Source organism: Megascapheus bottae, chromosome 19, assembly GCF_031878675.1.
Source record: "Megascapheus bottae isolate mThoBot1 chromosome 19, mThoBot2.hap1, whole genome shotgun sequence".
Classification (NCBI taxonomy): domain Eukaryota; kingdom Metazoa; phylum Chordata; class Mammalia; order Rodentia; family Geomyidae; genus Megascapheus; species Megascapheus bottae.
The window spans coordinates 37,106,292-37,124,791 of NC_143527.1; positions in this window are offsets into that span (position 1 = coordinate 37,106,292).

Genomic DNA, 18,500 nt, shown 5'->3' on the forward strand with positions numbered 1-18,500 from the left:
ATACAAAATATCCTAGAAATCTGGAGAACTAAAAAAATCAACACTTGCATGCTGAGAAGATACAGATAGATGTTGGAATTACCTGACAAAGAGGTTAAATGTGGCTATTACTAAAATGTCCCACCAAGTAAGGACAACCTTTCACTGTTATTAATACTTTGTTTTGGCAGTACTGGAGTTTGAACTCAGGGACTTCTTAATACTTGCTGTACAGAAACTCAACCACTTTATTGTTTGCCATTATGGAAATGGGGGCTCAAATATGTTAAGCAAGTATAGTAGCTCTGAGCTACATCCTCAACTCCCAACTGGAATTTTTAGAGCTGATAAAAATATCAAAGTTGATATTTTCAAATTCTTTGATGGATGGACCCTAATGGGACATGACAGAGGACAGAATAATGCAATATCTCTCAAGCCAGGTGCAGTGAGTCACACATATAATCATAGCTGCTTAGGAAACTGAAATCTGAGGATCACAGTTCAAAGTCAGCCTGGGAAGTCCGTAAACTCTTATTAACACCAATTAACCACAGAAAACCAGAAGTGGCACTGTGGGTTCAAGAGGTTTAGCCTTGAGCAGAAGAGCTCAGGGACAGCTTGGCCTAGGCCCTGAGTTCAACACAATAAAAAACAGATAAAATAAATATACATGACAAATGAGACTTGAAAGTTTTGCAAAAAAGCTAGAGATCAGGACAGGGAGTATGGCCAAGTGGTACAGTGCTTGCCTAACATGCACAAAGCCCTGGGTTTGATTCCTTGGTACCACATACATAGAAAAAGCCAGAAGTGATATATGGCTCAAGTGGTAGAGCTCTAGCCTTGAGAAAGCTCAGGGACAGTACCCAGGCCTTGAGTTCAAACATGGAGCCATTGGGATCTGCCTTTATTACCAGGTAGTGTGACTGAGTCCAGGAGGGAGCACTTTTAAAAGTTGCTCGCTGCTGGGTTCCTCCTCCTGACCCGGTTCCCAGAGCTCAGCTGTAACTGGCAACACCCATCCATCTGCAGATCGTCCATCAGCTGAAATGTCTGCACGTGGTTTTGCTTCATGTCCATCCTCTTACAAAATCCCAAATGCACTTCTCAGCTGATGTGTGGAAGATGTTTGCTTCACGGAGTTGGGCCACAGTGATAAAAGACCAATAGTGGACCGTGTGGCAGGTCCAAATTGCTGATGGCCTGCAAATTTTTTCCAGCTTTCCCTAGCTTCAGATGGATGAGGAATCTACCATCACTATCACCACCTCCATCGACAAGACAGCTTTGGATATGGGCCAGCTATGACCTAAAATTTAGTGAGAAAGCACTGGAAGAATGTGGATTTGTGGCTAGGAATAGGCCTCGATGAAACAATAGCATATTTCTTAGAATCCACAAAGACAGTGATTACCATTTAAAGTGCTTGTCTTAGGCCCTGTAAGTTGCTATAAGAAATATTTTACACAGAGCCATGAGTGTGGCCTAGTGGTAGCATGCGTGCCTAGCATGCACAAAGCCCTGGGTTTGTACCACATACACAGAAAAAGCCATAAGTGGAGCTGTGGCTCAAGTGGCAGAGTGGTAGCCTTGAGCAAAAAGTGTCCAAGGACCGTACCCTGGCCCTGAGTTCAAGCCCTAGAACAGAAAAAAAGAAAGAAAGAAGGAAAGAAGGAAACAGGGAAAGAAGGAAAGGAAGGAAGGAAGGAAAGAAGGAAGGAAGGAAGGAAGGAAGGAAGGAAGGAAGGAAAAGAAAAATACAGAGTCCTGTGCACCTATAATTCCAGCACTTAGGAGGCCGTGGCAGGAGGAACATGAGTTTGAGGCCAGCTAGGGTCCTTAAGACCTTCCTTGTCTCAAAGGTAATCTTTTGCAGCCAGGTGCTGGTGGCTCATATCTGTAATTCTAGCTACTCAGGAGGCTGAGAAATCTGAGGATCATAGTTCAAAGCCAGCCGGATACAAAAGTTTGTGAGGCTCTTATCTCCAATTCAAAGTGGCAGAGTGCTAGCCTTGAACTGAAGAGCCCAGGCCCAAGCCCCATAACCAACAACACTAACAAAACAATCACACCTACTTCCAAGCATGAAGTCCCAACTCAGTCTATGAGTCCTAATTGGTGAAAACCAATCAATTACTTTTTCCCCTGGCCTACAGTGGTTAGTTCAGGAAAAGACACCCAATATAAACAGAACCAATCAGTACTTGACATTTCCTAAGCCAAGAGATATTTCTTGTAAGAGATCACTCAGCACATGACCAAACAGAGACTAACCAGAAGGAATAACTTGAACTCTGGGCCTGGGTGTTTTCCTTGAGCTCTTCATCACAAGGCTACTGGCCTACCCCTTGAGTCACACCACCACTTCCGGTTTTCTGGTGGTTAATTGGTGATACGACTCTCATGGACTTTAGTGCCCAGCTGACTTTGAACCTTGATCCTCAGATTTCAGCCTCCTGAGTAGCTAAGATTACAGGGGTGAGCCACTGCAACCGGCTAGAACAAGATTTTTTGACCCATGCTGGAGAAAGAGACGTTCTCTGTTTCTGAAACTGATGAGGATGCAGACAGTCCTTCAGTAGAGAGTAGGCATTCATCTTGCCTGGAAAGGGAGACGGTCTGGGTTGTGGCCATTACCTTAAAGGGCCTTAGTAACAAAACTGGCCAACAAAACTACACTAAAACAACCCTGAACACGGTTCTCTGGATTTTCATGGACATGAAACAAAAAGTTTCATTCCCATTTAAGCCTCTGTGAGCTGGGCTCCCCCCCCCCCCCCATTTCCACCTTCAGTCAGTCATGGGACTTGAACTCAGGGTCTGGGTACTATCCCCGAGCTCTTTTTGCTCGAGGCTAGTGCTCTACCACTTTGAGCCAGGGCACCACTTCTGGTACATTTCTGGCCCCAGCTAACTTCCAACCATGATCATCAGATCTGTCTCCTGAGTAGCTAATATTACAGGTGTAAGCCACCACTGCTTTATGCAAGCTGGGCTTTTTAATGCTTGTACCTCGTGTTAGGGCCACACATTCTGTCTCAGTTCATTTCCACAGCCCAGGATGGAGGTGTTTGTTTTTGTTGTGTTCACCTCCTTTTTTTTTGCCGGTCCTGGGTTTGAGCTCAGGGCCTGAGCACTGCCCTTGGACTTTCTCAAGGCTAGAGCTCTACCACTTGAGCCTCAGCACCACTTCCGGCTTTTTTTTTTCTATCTATGTGGTACCAAGGAATCGAACCCGGGTCTTCGTGCATGCTAGACAAGCACTTTAACCACGAGGCCAAACTCCCGGCCCTCACCTCCTTTTTATAGATGAAAAGAGGTCAGGTGTTCTATCCAATCTCAAACTTCACATCAGTGGTAGAGCTAGGATAGAGTCTCAGATGTCCTACCACCGGTCTTTCATCGTGTAAGGACTCTGCTTGAAGTACCTGTGGCACTGTATTTGTGGGCTGTCCCCCGACATTGCCCTCTGCTATCATTCCACAGATAATCCCCAGTACAGATGGTTCCTGCGATCATCGAACTGCTATATTTCATGTGTATCATCCTCTTTCAGTAACTGGGTATTTCTCGTAAGTGTTATCTTTAAAAGACATCGGGAGGGCTGGGACTGTGGCGTAGTGATAAAGTGCTTGCCTAGCATGCATGCAGCTCTGGGTTTGATTCCTCGGTACCACAGACACAGAAAAAGCCAGAAGTGGTGCTGTGGCTCAAGTGGTAGAGTGCTAGCCTTGAGCAAAAAGAAGTTCAGGGACAGTGCCTAGTCCTTAAGTTCAAGCCCCAGGACTGGCAAAAAATAAAAAATAAAAAAAGACTTCAGTAACAAATGGGCATAGTGGGTCTTGCTTATAATCCCTAGTACTTGAGAGATAGAGAGAGGGGAAAAGAGTTCAAGACGAGCCTGTGCTACATAGACTCTATCTCAAAAAAAATGATAACAAAATCAAATGTATATATACATATACATATGACTTAAACTTATTTATAGTGAACTGTTTGTTGCCCTTATAGTAAAGAACTTCTAGCATGTGAATGGATTGAGTATGTACTTTTCCTAGATCCTTCCATTCAAGGGCTCAAATATCTACTGGGTCTATTTCTTACATCATCTATAATTATTATGAAGAAGGATATAAACCAAAAATAAAACAGGACCCCACATTCCTTTTATCCTTTTTTTTTTTTTTGGCCAGTCCTGGGACTTGAACTTAGGGCCTGAACACTGACCTTGGGCTTTCTCCAGGCTAGTACTCTAGCACTTGAGCCACAGCACCACTTCTGGCTTTTTCTGTGTATGTAGTACCAAGGAATCAAACCCAGGTCTTCGTGTAAGCTAAGCAAGCACTCTACCACTTCTCACCCCCTTCAAGAATGTCATTGTCAGTGCAATGATTTCCCACTTTTTTGTTTATTATTTGTCACTTCAGTCGAGAAAGATAAAAAGAAATTGAGTAGATATCCCACTGCAAGTAAGTTTATTTGATAATCTTTATTAACCACATATATATCCTATCAAGTATAATGGTGGTCATATAATAAATATTATCTATATACATATTTATACAAATAAATAAACTACATGAAGAAAAGAAATTGAAAAGTATGAAAGGTTTGCTTTGTTTTACCCCACCATGACTTCCCTCTTTGGAAGGCATAGGGCCCAGATGAGAAAGAGCTACAAGTAAATCAATTGTACTTAGTGTGGGTAGTGCTGCCATTGGGATTTTAGATACACACGGGGAGGGAGCCTGAAGCACTGAGGGAACCTGGAGTTTGCTGGAGTGAAGACATGGTCCCATAACATGGTCTTACCCTATGGTGAGACAATGGATGAGTAAGTCTTTTTGCAAGACATGGAGAAAGGGGAGGCTTTCCAGGCAGAGAAAACAATCTTTTTGAAAGTGCATTAGTTTGAAGAGAACACAGCCAAATTAGTGTGGCCTGGTTGTGGAGTATAGTGGACAAGAGCTTGTGCAATATAGAGGAAATCCAGGACATACCCCAAACATAATCTGAAGCAATTTTTTTTCACATTTAATATTCAAAAGATGACTCGTGGAGGCGGGTCCACATTTTGGTTGTGGTGAATACTGCTTGGTGGATGTGGGACTATTTCTTTCATTACCTGCTTTCAATGTTTTGGTTTATACAGTATTTCTGTTTAATAGCTACGGTTTCCAAAATGGTCCTGCCATTTTTCCATCCCATTCCAGCAACCATGGTGACATCTTTACTAACTTCCGCTGTCTCTGTTGCAGTTGGTCCAGTCATCCCCATGGATGTCAAGGGGCAAGTGTTATCCTACATCAATCCCTAACTTCTATTGCATAACCATAAAAAAAGGGGTGAAATCAGCTTCTGGAAAAGAGAATTCAGAGAGGAGAAGGGTTTAAGAAAGACCAGTTATCTACTTGACTTCTGATTAAAAATTGCCTTCCATTCCCAAGTTAGCTACATTTTTGCAAGAGGTGATTCAGGAATGTTACTCTTAGACTTAAACTCAGACAAAAGAAGGAGGCTCACAAGCCTAGTGAAACCAAAATTCAAACTCAAGCTCAGCGTCTGCAACTTGCAGGCTTAGGGGCTAAGCAAACAGGAAGACAATAGAAACTGGCCCTGCTAAAGCTGTCTTTGATTTGCATATCTTAAGTTTCAATTCTGGGTTAAAGAATAATGGACGTTAGAGGCTGTTTGGTGGGTTCTTAAGTCAGGCAGACTTAGAGTTAGATAGGGTGATACACCATCCCTCCTGGTCTTGAGGAAGAAAGTGATCTGATAAAAAGGATGTGACCTCACCTGCCAGGGGTGAGACAGACTCAGGCTCAAGGTCAAACAGAGAGGTCTCATCTCCACTCAGGCACCTCAGGCAATTCGCTTACTTCAGTGAGTCTCCGTTTCCTTTCTCTGTAAAGTAAGGCTAGTATTTGTGAGCTAAGCCAAAGCACATATACCTGCCATCACCTCTGCCCCTCACTCTGGACAACAAATTCAACATGACAACTGTAGAGTTGGCTAGTCTAAGTAGAGTCCACACAGAACTTTCTTCAAGGATCCTAGCTTATCAGTCGGGTGATTAGTGTGTATCAGTCTGCATCCTGGGCGGAAGGATTTCTTTAAGCCAGCTGCTGCATGGACACACCATCTCCCAGACCCCACCCCCAGGACCCACCTGGCTGAGTTTGCTGGTCCACACAGATGTGGAGTTTGTATTTCCAGTCATCCCCCCCTTTTTTTTGCAGGGAGGGTCATGAGTTTGGGGCTTCAGCAGTCACCTTCAGAAATGTCCAGCTGTCTCTCACTCTTCAGTCTCTTTAAGAGATTTGGCTATGACCAACATAAGATACCTTCAAGATGGGCAGTTATTTCAGAAAATTCACCCTGCCCTCTCCTTGGGTCATCTCTCACTCCTCCCCCCACCCCATACACACCTTGACATTTGAGGTGAAGCAAGCAAAGAGACAGGAGAAGGGAATGAAAGCCAAAAGTCAATTGGGAATGACTTATCTGTGATGCCCCCTTGATTAGCTGTCTGTGGGGTGTCACCTCAGTGCAAGACTGTCCTTTCACAGGCTAGATGGAATAATGAATGAGCTGACACCTTGAACCCAGGTGACAGCCCCTAGTATGGCTGGGGTGGGAGTGGGGGGGGCGCGGATCCCACAATGTGGGTCCTGGGTGAGACATCTCTGGGGAGAATCATTGGGCCTCAGCCTGGGTAGGAAGCTGGGAGAGCAGGGAGCCCAGGCCTCTCTAGGACAGAGCTGGGAGACCGAGCTGCCAGCTTCCCCTTCAGACACTGGTCCTATTGTTGATGAGTGAGCCGCTTGGCAGTTTCCCTCAAGTGGCTAAAAATTTGGCAAGTTTATCAAGGCCTTTCCTGGTCAGATCAGGTGACCCGGTTTCCCTGAGACGTTTAGAGAAAGAAAGGATTACCTGCCCCCACCTCCCCCTTGAAGGCAGGTGAACGAAATCCATTTAACTGACCAGCGCTTCCAGTTTACAAATAAAACATAAGCTATAAAAGCTGCCTTTGTTCCTTGGAGAAAGCCTTCCTGGCGGTGAGGTTAGATTAGCAATTTGTCCTTTGTCAGAGGATTAGCAGAGCCTCATTGTTTCAGTGTTTATTTATCAATTTGCATCTTCTAGAAGTTTCGACACTACTCCTGGCCCCACTTTTCCCACTTCCCTACTTTGTAATCCTGCTGCTCATTTTACCCCTGGGTGCCTTTGCAAAGGACATAACAAAGCTGGGTTGGTGCCCACCGACATGCAAATCCTCCTTAGAGGACCTTCTGCTCAGGTTCAAGTTTTTTATCCCCCCCCCACCTGAGGGTTACAGAGGAGAAATTACAGCCCTAGCCAGGGAGAAAAGATGGTTCCTCCTGACAAAGGGAGTCTTTCTCAGCTGCAAAGGTGACTTTCCAACACCAAACTGCACTCTGTGGTCTTTGTAAAGCAGGAAAAGTAATTCTAGTTTTGACGACAGTCCACCCTGGTATAGTTGGGCAGGCCTCACCAAGCTGATGGGTTTCCTTTAGAATTCAGCATGGTTTGGTGAATGAGAGAAGGGTCCAGATGACCTGCCAAACTAATGGTATGCTGGACAGAGTTGTGGGAGAGTCTGACCAATGCTTATCAGCCCTTTGGCCAAAGAACATTAAGTGTTAAACACCTGATTGTAAAGGATTCTCTGTAGGGAGAATGGTACCAACCCCATTCTTTCTCATATAGGACATGTTGGCCTGAGGACTTAGCTTCTGGTTTTGCTTTACAAAATGAAATGAAGACCAAGACATGAGAAATGGTATCAATGTTTGTGAAGTAATGCGCCTTTAACTGGTGAATATAATATAACTCTCCTAAAAATTACAATAAAAATATATGAAAATAAAATAAAATGAAGGCCCAGCCACTGGTGGTTCATGCCTGCAATCCTAGCTACTCAAGAGTCTGAGATCTGAGGACTGAGATTCAAAGCCACCCCAGGCAGGAAAGTCCATGCTACTTTTATCTCCAGTGAACCACTAGAAAACCAGAAGTGGAGCTATGGCTCAAAGTGGTAGGTTGCTAGCCTTGAGTAAAAGAGTTCAGTGATAGCACCCAGATCCTGAGTTCAAACTGTATAACCAACAAAAATTAAATAAAATAGGGCCGGGAATTTGGCCTAGTGGTAGAGTGCTTGCCTAGCATGCACGAAGACCCGGGTTCGATTCCTCAGTACCACATACACAGAAAAAAAAAAAAAAAAAAAAGGCCAGAAGTGGTGCTGAGGCTCAAGTGGTAGAGCTCTAGCCTTGAGAAAGTCCAAGAACAGTGCTCAGACCCTGAACTTAAGCCCAGGACTGGCAAAAAATAAATAAATAAATATAAATAAAATGAAATAATAATATATATACATGCATACATATATAATAAAATGAAATAATTTTCTTAAAAATGCAATTAGGGCTATCATTATAGTTTCATGATAGAGCACTTGCCTAAGCATGTGCAAGGCTCTAGGCTTGATTCTATCACTACAATAATAATAAAAATAATGGTTAATAAAAACGAAGATGGGCTGGAATATAGCTCAATAGTAGAATGTTTGTCTGGCATGTTTGAGTTTCTGGGTTCTTAAAATCTATGGAACCTCAAATTAAAATAAATTCAAGCTCAAGCACACCACTATGAGCTTACACCTAGAGTCCCACAGGCAGAGATAAGAAAGATGGCAGTTTGAGGCCATGACAGGGCATGCTGGTAGTCTCAGCTACATAGGAGGAGACATAGGCGAGAGGAACTCTATGTGAGGTTGGCCCTAGGCAAAAAGTAAAACCCCATCATGAGCTGTCTTTGTTTGGTCTTGAAACACCTGAGTAGTATTAGTTTAAACCCTGAGACATCAATTGTTGTGGATTTTAATTGGACATGCCTTATTCCAGCCAGACCTCCAGTCAAGTTTCTTTGACCTTGCTTTGAGGGGCTAATTTCCCCTCCTGGATTTCACCCACCTCGGCTGTCCCAGATTCATGCAAACCTCGATTCATCCTCCTTCCGTTGGACAGTAAAAGCCAAGCTTCGAAACAAAAGCCATATAATGAGTGATTGTTGTCCTTAATATACTATGTTATCTCTCATCTCTTTTGCTGTCCCTTGGTTATCTCATATTGTTACAGTATTTCACCTTGTTATCTGATATATTGTATATATGCTTAATTGGTTATTTGAAATTGGATAGGGAAGGGGGGAAATCAAGATGGGGAGGCGGACTGGGGGAAGGGAAATAGGGACCATGACATGAGAAAGGGTTTGTGAAGTAATGCACCTTCTATCTGTTGAATATAATGTAACCCTTCTATTAATTACAAAAAAATATGAAAAAAGCCATACCAGATAGGCAGAAAACCTCAGCCTCACATGTTGACCTCTAGAACTGTGAGAGAATAAATTGCTCTTATTAAAAAAACAAAAAAACCAAGCTTCCAGGTTAGGGAGAGCATCAGCTCCCCAGCCCCCAAAGCAGCCCAACATCTGCACAAATGCATTCCAGATGCTTTTTTGGTATCATCTCCTTAGAGACCTTGCACATCTCTTTCCTTTGCATATATGAGCTCAGTTATACAACTGGAAGCGTTCCTGTTATCTTTTGAGTGGAAATCCTTAAGTGTTTTGTAGCAGGAGGGGTTCAGAGTTCAGATTGTTGACTGGAGATGAATATCTCATGAATTTTTCTATCCAGGCTGGCTTTGAATCTCAATCCTCAGACCTCAGTCTCCTGAGTAGCAAGGATTACAGGTGTGAGCCACCAGAGCCCAACTCCCATGTATATTCCTGTTTACTATGTGTCCATCCCCTACAATTAGACCAAGCACAGGTCAAATGGCCAACAAGGAGGTGATGAATGATATTTGTTTTATTTGTTTCCTATTGAGATGACATTGCCTGGTGACAAATGGACCATTGTATGTTCTACTAAATGCTACTACCTGGTCATCCTCCTGGGGAAAAAATTTCTCTGAATCTGTTCTCTCATGTGCAGAACAGAAAAGATCCCTTTCTCCCCTGGGTTCAAGGTCAATGGCTCAGTCTGAGACTTAGAAATCCTTCTGCGCTTAGCTGTCCACTCTTGCAACACCACAGTTACAGAGTAACACCAAAGCACAAACCTAAGCTCTTTACTTAGAGATTTCCCATTTTCACGTGCATGTTAACATTCTTCTCAGCTGATCAAATGTTAATTCTTTTTTCTTTTTAATGAACACAAAAGCTAGATGACTTTCTAGGTTTACTTAGGAAGTACAGGGGAAAAAATCATTTAATCCCAGGTATATCTTGATGTTATATAACATATGATAACTAAACCATGGACAAGTGGATATCTAGTACATTGCAGAGCCTAGATAACTTAATCAACCTGTTGTAGAAACGATTGGCAATAAAATGCCCGAAGCATCCTCTGTTCTGATGACGTATGTCCCCGGCTGCTGTGGCCTGGCGGGTCAGCTCTGCTCCCACTTGCCCCAAAATATCAGCAAAAAGGTCAAGGAAGCAGAAGGAGGTAAACAAAAGAAAACACAGTAGAAAAGCTAGTTACAGGAACTAATGCTCATGTGAGAAGCTACATTAACAGTGCTTAAGAAGAGCAAAGTTCAAGCTGGGCACCAGTGGCTCATGCCTATTAGCTTAGCTGCTCAGGAGACTGAGATTGGAGGATCTTAGTTCTAAGCCAGCCCAGGCAGGAAAAAAAAAAAAGTCCATGGGACTCTTATCGCCAATTAATCATCCAAAAGCTGAATATGGAGTTGTGGCTGAAGTGGTAGAGCAAAGCAGCTAAGGGACAGTGCTCAGACTCCGAGTTCAAGCCCCAGAATAGGCATTGGATGAATAACTAGATAAGTAATTTTTAACTTAAAAAAATGTGCATTGGGATTTCATCTCTCAAGACTGTTGCAAGAATTTGAATCGTTAAGGGAAGTTTTTTTTACTCGTGTTCAGCACTCAGTAAGCATTCAATAAATGTCAGCACCAATAAATAACAGATGGCATGATGTCTAAAGACATTCATTAACTCATTTCTATCTACGCAACCATGTGAAACAGAAACTCTTGCTGGTGTTTCACAAAGGAGCAGTTGAGGCCCAGAGAAATTGGGCAACCAGCTTAAAGGCACACAGCTAGTGCAACAACATTTGAATGGAAACACTGTCCATTCTCTCCCGTCCAATCTCAGCATCATGGTCAAGCACGGTTAAGGCTTGAGGGAAGGAAAATACAGACACAGATGGGGAAAAAAAATAGCAGTTCATTCACAGAGAGTGTAAACTGATAGGCTGAGCTAGGGGGACAATAGCAAAGTGTTATAGCTCATTTTCTGCAGCTGTCTCGGAAGGCTAAGCATGGGTATACAAATATATTTGGCTCAAAGCTCTGGAAGGTGGCAGTCCAAGAATATGGTGCCCACCCACACTCAGTGCTGTGTCCTGCCTCACCCCATGGCCAGAAGCAACGAGTGACAGACACCCTGAGCAAGAGTGGCCCAGCACAACTTTCAAGCAGCTATTCCTGCAAGTGACCTAATGAATCTTGCTTTCATGAGCCTATCACCACCTTTTAGGCCATGTGTACTATCTATTTATTTGTTTATATATGTATATATATAATTTGTTTTATTTTACTTTTTACTGATACTAGAGCTTGAATTCAAGGCATGGGCACTGTCTTCTAGTCTTTCAATTCTTTCTTCTTCTTTTTTCTTTTGCTCGACGCTGGCATTCTACCACTTGAACCACAGCTCCACTTCTAGCTTTCTGGTGATTAATTGGAGATACAAGTCTCAAAGACTTTCTTGCCCAGGCTGGCTTTGAACTGAGGCATAAGCCACGGGCCTCACATGCTTTTAGGGGGGAAAAAAACCACAACAGAGAGTGATCTGAGGTCTGTGTTCATTTATGAGCCTGACCTCAACAGAACTTGGGGCTTCCTGGACTGGCAGGCACCTACTACTTCCCAAATCAGTCTCATACTGCAAACAAAAAGTGAGACAAGCTCCAGACCACAAGCCACGGGCAACTGACAGGACAGCATCAGGTATTTAGGAGCAAACGTATATGCTATGTTTGATTAGACAGCATGAAAGATGTCAAAAGAGAAATGTGCCACTATCCAGGATAGCCACTGCCCATAGAAAATTCCTGGTGAGGTCACAGATAGCTTTGGGGACCGTGAAGGACAGGGGACTTGTCAGGTGGGCACTGGTGGGTCGTTCTGCAGCTACATCTCAATAGCTGAGCTGAAAACCCAGGTTCCTGTGTAGTCCCTACAGGCAGTAGCTACAGGAGAACACCCCATAGTCTGCCCTGGATTAGCTGAGTCAGCTACTCTGAAATAGGTCCAGCTTCCTACTGCTGCAGGAACATCACTGGGAAATGCTAAGGTGAAAGGAAATAGCAAGGGCTCTGACCCTGGAATTTTTTAATTTTTTGACCAGATGCATTCAGGAAAAATAAATTCATGGGTGCATCAGGGTCAGCTGTGGGATTGTGAAAGCATGCTGGCCTTGGTTGCAGGAAGAAAAAGTGCTTGCAGGCAGCTCGGGTGAGAGCTTGAAGTTCCAGGAAAAGCTGGGTCTTGGCTCCTGCCCTATTCACGCTGCTGTGGCATTAACCATGAGGGCAAGGGCTAGAAGAGGCCTCCTCCTCATACTTGTCTTTGCCTACTTTGTCTTCTCTGCCCTGCTGTGGTGCAGAAAGATTTGAAATGGGAAATTACATGTTTCAGGGAGCCAAACTCAAGTATATCTGAGAAACTCCAGAACTCAGTTCAAAGAAAAGGAGTTAAGAAGTAGTTAACATTTTCTGTGTGTGTGTGTGTGTGTGTGTGTGTGTGTGTGTGTGTGTGTGTGTGTGTGTGTGTGTGTGTGCTGGGACTTGAATTTAGGGTCTCATGATCTCACTTGGCTTTTTCACGCTAGGCTGTAATCTTATCATTTGAGCCATGCCTGCACTTCCAGCTTTTTGTGAATCTCACAGACTTTTCTGCCCAGCCTGGCTTTCCAACTGTGATCCTCAGATCTCAGCCTCCTGAGTAGCTAACATTCCTGGCATGAGCCATTGGCACCTGTCTATGCTTGATATTTTGTTTTAATAAGAAAAAAAAACTAAAACATGATAGTAATGAGATGTTGTTTGAGAACTCTTTTCACCTTGGTCAAGAAAGGAGCTGGTAAACATGGGAAATGTTGTGGGCAGAGGGTTACATGCATTTCACTGCATTATAAAGATGTGTTTGTTCCTTTAATAACTGTGCTCCTAAGACTTCCCCAGTTCAAACCTGTCACCAGGCAACAGGCAGCTCAATCAGAGACAAAGTAAATCAGCTGCTCTCAAGATGTTGCTGGAAGCATGACCAAGCCCGCAGCATCTGGAGGCTGTAGCAGGATGGCAGCATGTCCTAAAGCCAAAATGAGAATCATCATCACACAGAAAGGAGGAAACTGAGGTAATGAGTAATTCTCCTGGAGTGATTCCTCCCTCTGAGACTGAACTAAAAACAAGAGAAAGGCCTGCCTTGAGCAAGGTTTCAATGTCTCTCATCTATAATCCTAGCTACTCAGGAGGCTGAGATCTAATGATTCTAGTTCAAATCCAGCCTTGACCAAAAAAATATCCGTGAGAGTCTCCAATTAACCACCAAAAAGCTGGAAGTGGAGGTGTGGTTCAAGTGGTAAAGCACCAAACATTAAGTGAAAAAAACAAGTGAGAGTATGAGGCCTTGAGTTCAAACTCCCGTACTGGCATAAAAAAAGAAGAAGAAGAAGAAGAAGAAGAAGAAGAAGAAGAAGAAGAAGAAGAAGAAGAAGAAGAAGAAGAAGAAGGAGGAGGAGGAGGAGGAGGAGGGGGAGGGGGAGGGGGGGAGGAGGAGGAGGAGGAGGAGGAGGAGGAGGAGGAGGAAGAGGAGGAGGAGGGGGAGGGGGAGGGGGAGGAGGAGGAGGAGGAGGAGGAGGAGGAGGAGGAGGAGGAAAGAAAGAAGAAAAGGAAGAGAAAAGAAAAGAGGCAACCAACATGAGCCATAAGGGCCAATTTATCTCCCTAGGAGGAAAAGCATGTATGCAACGGACTGAAATCATAAACCTTCAAGGCATTCACATTAGCTGCATGAAACTGAAGTGTGGGGTAGGAGGAGATGATGGCTCGCTTTTAATACAACTTTAATGAACAGCTTATTGAGAAATTTACACTATTGAACCTGCGTGAGGCCAGATCAGTGGACAGGAGCTGGACAGGCGTAAGTGGTGCTTCCTCTGGAAGTCATTCTCCACTGGCTGTGTGCTGCTCCGCTGCTCCTGGGGCGGCGGGGGTGGAAGGGGAGCTAGGAGCCATCTTAATCCACAGCACATGATTTCCACTGCTTCCACGCAGCTCCACACAGAATGATGCACACACCGGAAACTGATACTCCATGTCCATCTCATTGGCTCTTAGAGCTCAACAACTTGAGAGACAGTTTGCGTTCATTAACATTTACCCTTCTAGGCCAATGTGAAATGAAGTAGTTAAATCATAACTCACGGTAAACAGTCTCAAGTTAAACAGGAGTAATCAGGAGAACACTGGGGAAACTGCAGCAAGAGGATTTGCCAGTTCAAGGCCAGTTGGGCTACAAAGAGTTCCAGACCAGCCTAGGATGCATACTGAGATCCTGTCTCAAATACAATGTGTGTCTGTGTGTGTGTGATTTTTTTTTGTTGATCTCCAATTCTTAGGCTCAAGTGGTCCATCTTCCCTTCTGCATAGTCAGGCTCCAGGCATGAAACACCATTCTGAGCCCAGTGACATGTGACAAATGTATACCATCCTCTACCCGCCACCACAGCCAAAATATAGAGCAATCCCATCAATTCCATCAAACAAAACATTTCTTAGGTATTCTGCCACAATGATGGAAAGTTATGCAACACACAGCCCAATCAAGTCCTAAAAAGTCATGTCTTCCTACCCTCATCCACTCACTCAACAACCAGGCATCTGCAGACACAGGTAGTGAGGACTCAAGGCCACACAACTGGGTAGTCTCCTTGCACATGTCTGCTGTCAGAGGATTCCAGCAAACAGCAGAGGTGTACACAAGTTGATTTTTCCTCTAGGAAGCAGCAGAAGTATCCAGAAGTCAATTGTACCTCTAGGACACAGGATGTTGAAACAGGAGGACTTTTTTTTTTTTTTTTGCCAGTCCTGGGACTTGAGTTCAGAACCTGAGCACTGTCCTTGGGCTTTCTCAAGGTTAGAGCTGAACTACTTGAGCCACTGCACCATTTCTGGCTTTTTCTGTGTATGTGGTACGCATGCTAGGCAAGCACTCTACCATTAGGCCAAACTTCCAGCCCCAGCAGGACATCTTTATGTAGATGTTTTCATATTCCCACTCTAAAGGCTTTGAGACTGCTCCTGTGACACTGAGTTTTGTTTTTGTTTTTGTTTTGGCCATCTGTTGTTGGCAGTCCTGGTTCACTATCAGAATAGTTAACAATAGTAGGAAGATTCTAGACTCCATTTTGTTTTTCATTTACTCTGACCCCAGTGTCCTTACCTTACAGAAGAGATTTGACTCAAACTAAATTGTCTTCAAGGCTCTTGGTTATGCAAGTATCTGGTTATAAACCTAACTTTGGAGGAAAATATCCCAATTTATAGCCACTGATTTTCAGAGTGGGACCATAAATGTCTTTCTAAAGATTCACAAGATTGAGTGTATCTTTGTACCAGTGGGAAAATCAGTTTTCATGTTGATCTGTTTATAGTTCATCATCCAGAACAAAAATGTGCCCTGTGAACCAGGTACACTGAAGAAGAATGTCTGGGGTTGGAGGAAGGGTTCAGTTGATAGAGTGCTAAGCCAGTGAGCAAAAGTGTCAGGTTCTAAGTTCAAGTCTCTGTTTTGGACCTAAAAGACAAACAAAAAACCTTCCACCCCAGCTTAAGTGTTTGCTACCCAAAATAAAAAATGGAACTCTAATTTCCCTTAAGCTCTTACATCAATTACTTAATATTTCAAATATCACCTCGAACAAAATTTCAACACACTCTCATTCATTTATAAATACTCATTCATTCACACTAAGTACAAACTCACATCTATATATACACTCATGTATATATACATACTCATGTTCACACACCAACACAATCACAAATAAATACAAATATACACTCACATATAATCTCACATACACACACAAAATAAAAGCTCAGAAGATCATTCACACATTCTCATACTCGCACATATTTATACACACTTGTTATCATTAAGATGCATATACACACTTAAATCCAATCACTCTTGCACTTACATACTCACATATTCACAATCACAATAACACATGCTTCCCCATATTCATACACTCACACAGGTATGCACACTCTCACTCTGGATTCATGCCCACACTACTCACACTCATATGTACTCACACACTCCTCTCTGGAACCAATAGATGAAGCAAAAGGAAAAAAGAAGAGCTACTAAAAATCAGAAGGATATAGATAACAACCTTAGACAGTTAGAAATACCCAGGGCTTTATTGTCAACAAACATAAAAATACATTGCTTGTCTATGAATTTGGAACATTTACAAGACTATTTGTTAGAACATAAAAGCAGCTTCAGCCAGGCGTGGTGGCTCACACCTGTTATCAAAGATATTCAGGAGGATGAGATGTGACGATTGCAGTTCAAAGCAAGCCCAGGCAGTAAAGTTCAAGAGACTCTTATCTCCAATTAACCACTAGAAAACTGGAAGTGGCACTCTGGCTCAAGAGGTAGGGCAGTAGCCTTGAGCTGAAGAGCTCAGGGACAGGGCCCAGGCCCAGAGTTCGAGCCCCACAAGCACAAAAAAAAAAAGCGCACCTTCAGTAAATTCTGTCTGTAACCCATAAGAAGATTTGAAATTAAAAAACACATTAGTGCTAATGGCTCATGTCTGTAACCCCAGCTACTCAGGAGACTGAGTTCTGAGGATTGTAATTGGAAGCAAGCTCGGGCAGAAAAGTTTATGAGACACTTAAAAAACTAATTATAAAGGTGATGTGCATAGGTTACAGTTACATGAGACAGGCAATGAGTACATTTCATTTTGAACAGTGTCACTTCTTTGTCTCCTCCCAACTTTTCCTTTCCCAATCTCTTCTCTCCCAAGTTGTAAAGTTCATTTCCAGCTTAGTGTCTCATGGGTTTCATTGCTGAATTGATTCACACTTTGTCTCACCATTTCTGTGCTTCCTCTTCCCCTCCCCAAACTGGATCAACTTATATGCCAGACAAAGGGGACAGAAATCAAAACAGTGGCAAAAAGGAATAAGACAAAGGAAGGAAAAAACAGCAAACAGTAAAATAAAAACAAAAACAAAACAAAACAAAAGATGTTTCCATCTGTAGTAGAGTGCTATCCTGGAGCTCTTAAGTTCAAGCCTCAGGATAGTTACGAATAATAAACAAAATATAGTTACCTAAAGATACAAGTACAGGGGGCTGCGAGTTTGGCCTAGTGGTAGAATGCTTGCCTTGCATGCCCAAAGACCCGGGTTCGATTCCTCAGTACCACATACATAGAAAAAAGCTGGAAGTGGTGCTGAGGCTCAAGTGGTAGAGCTCTAGCCTTGAGAAAGTCCAAGGACAGTGCTCAGGCCTTGAGCTCAAGCCCAGGACTGACAAAAAAAAATACCAGTACAGTATTTTGTAACTAAATAATATTTTAATTTTATTGAAAAGGAAAAGAATATTTAGAATGAAATTATAATAAAGAACAAAAGTTAGAATACAATTAAAGCAGTGTTTGTAGTAGGAAATTCGTATTTTTAAACAATTATCAGAAAGTAAAAAAAAAAGGTCACAAGACTGATAAAAATTCAAGTTGCTGGGCATAGTTGCTCTTGTCTGTAATCCCAGCTATGTGGAAAGTGGGAGTTCCTGTCTAAAAAATATTATTAATAATAATAACAACAACAATAAATAAAGGAATAAAGGGCTAAGGGAGAGGCTCACATAATAGAGCATTTGCCTAGCAAGTATGAGACCCTGATCAAATTCTAGTACTGCCAAAAGTAATTTTTCCTTCAAAATACTGAGATACATAATAGAAAAAATTTAAATCAAGAATAAAAGAAATGACCATAAATATAAAGAAGGAAATCAGTAAGTTGAGGACCAAAGTACAAATATCCTAACAAAAAAATTATTGTTTTGTTTTTTTCTTTTCCTTTTTTTTTTCATGCTGGTGTCTGAACTTACTGTTTCTCACTTGCTAGGTTGGCTCTGTTCACTTAGGCCAAGACCCCCCACACAGGACTATTTATTGTCTCATAATAAGATTTGAAGAATACTTGCAAAAATGATAGAGAATTGCAAAAAATATAGAGAATTTAAACCTACAGACAAAATAGATTATTAAATGATAGAATTACTATCAACTATACATTAATCTAAATTTTTTTGTGCAAGATAAAATAAAAAATGATTTTTGAAAACTTGGTGTAAGAAGAAACAGA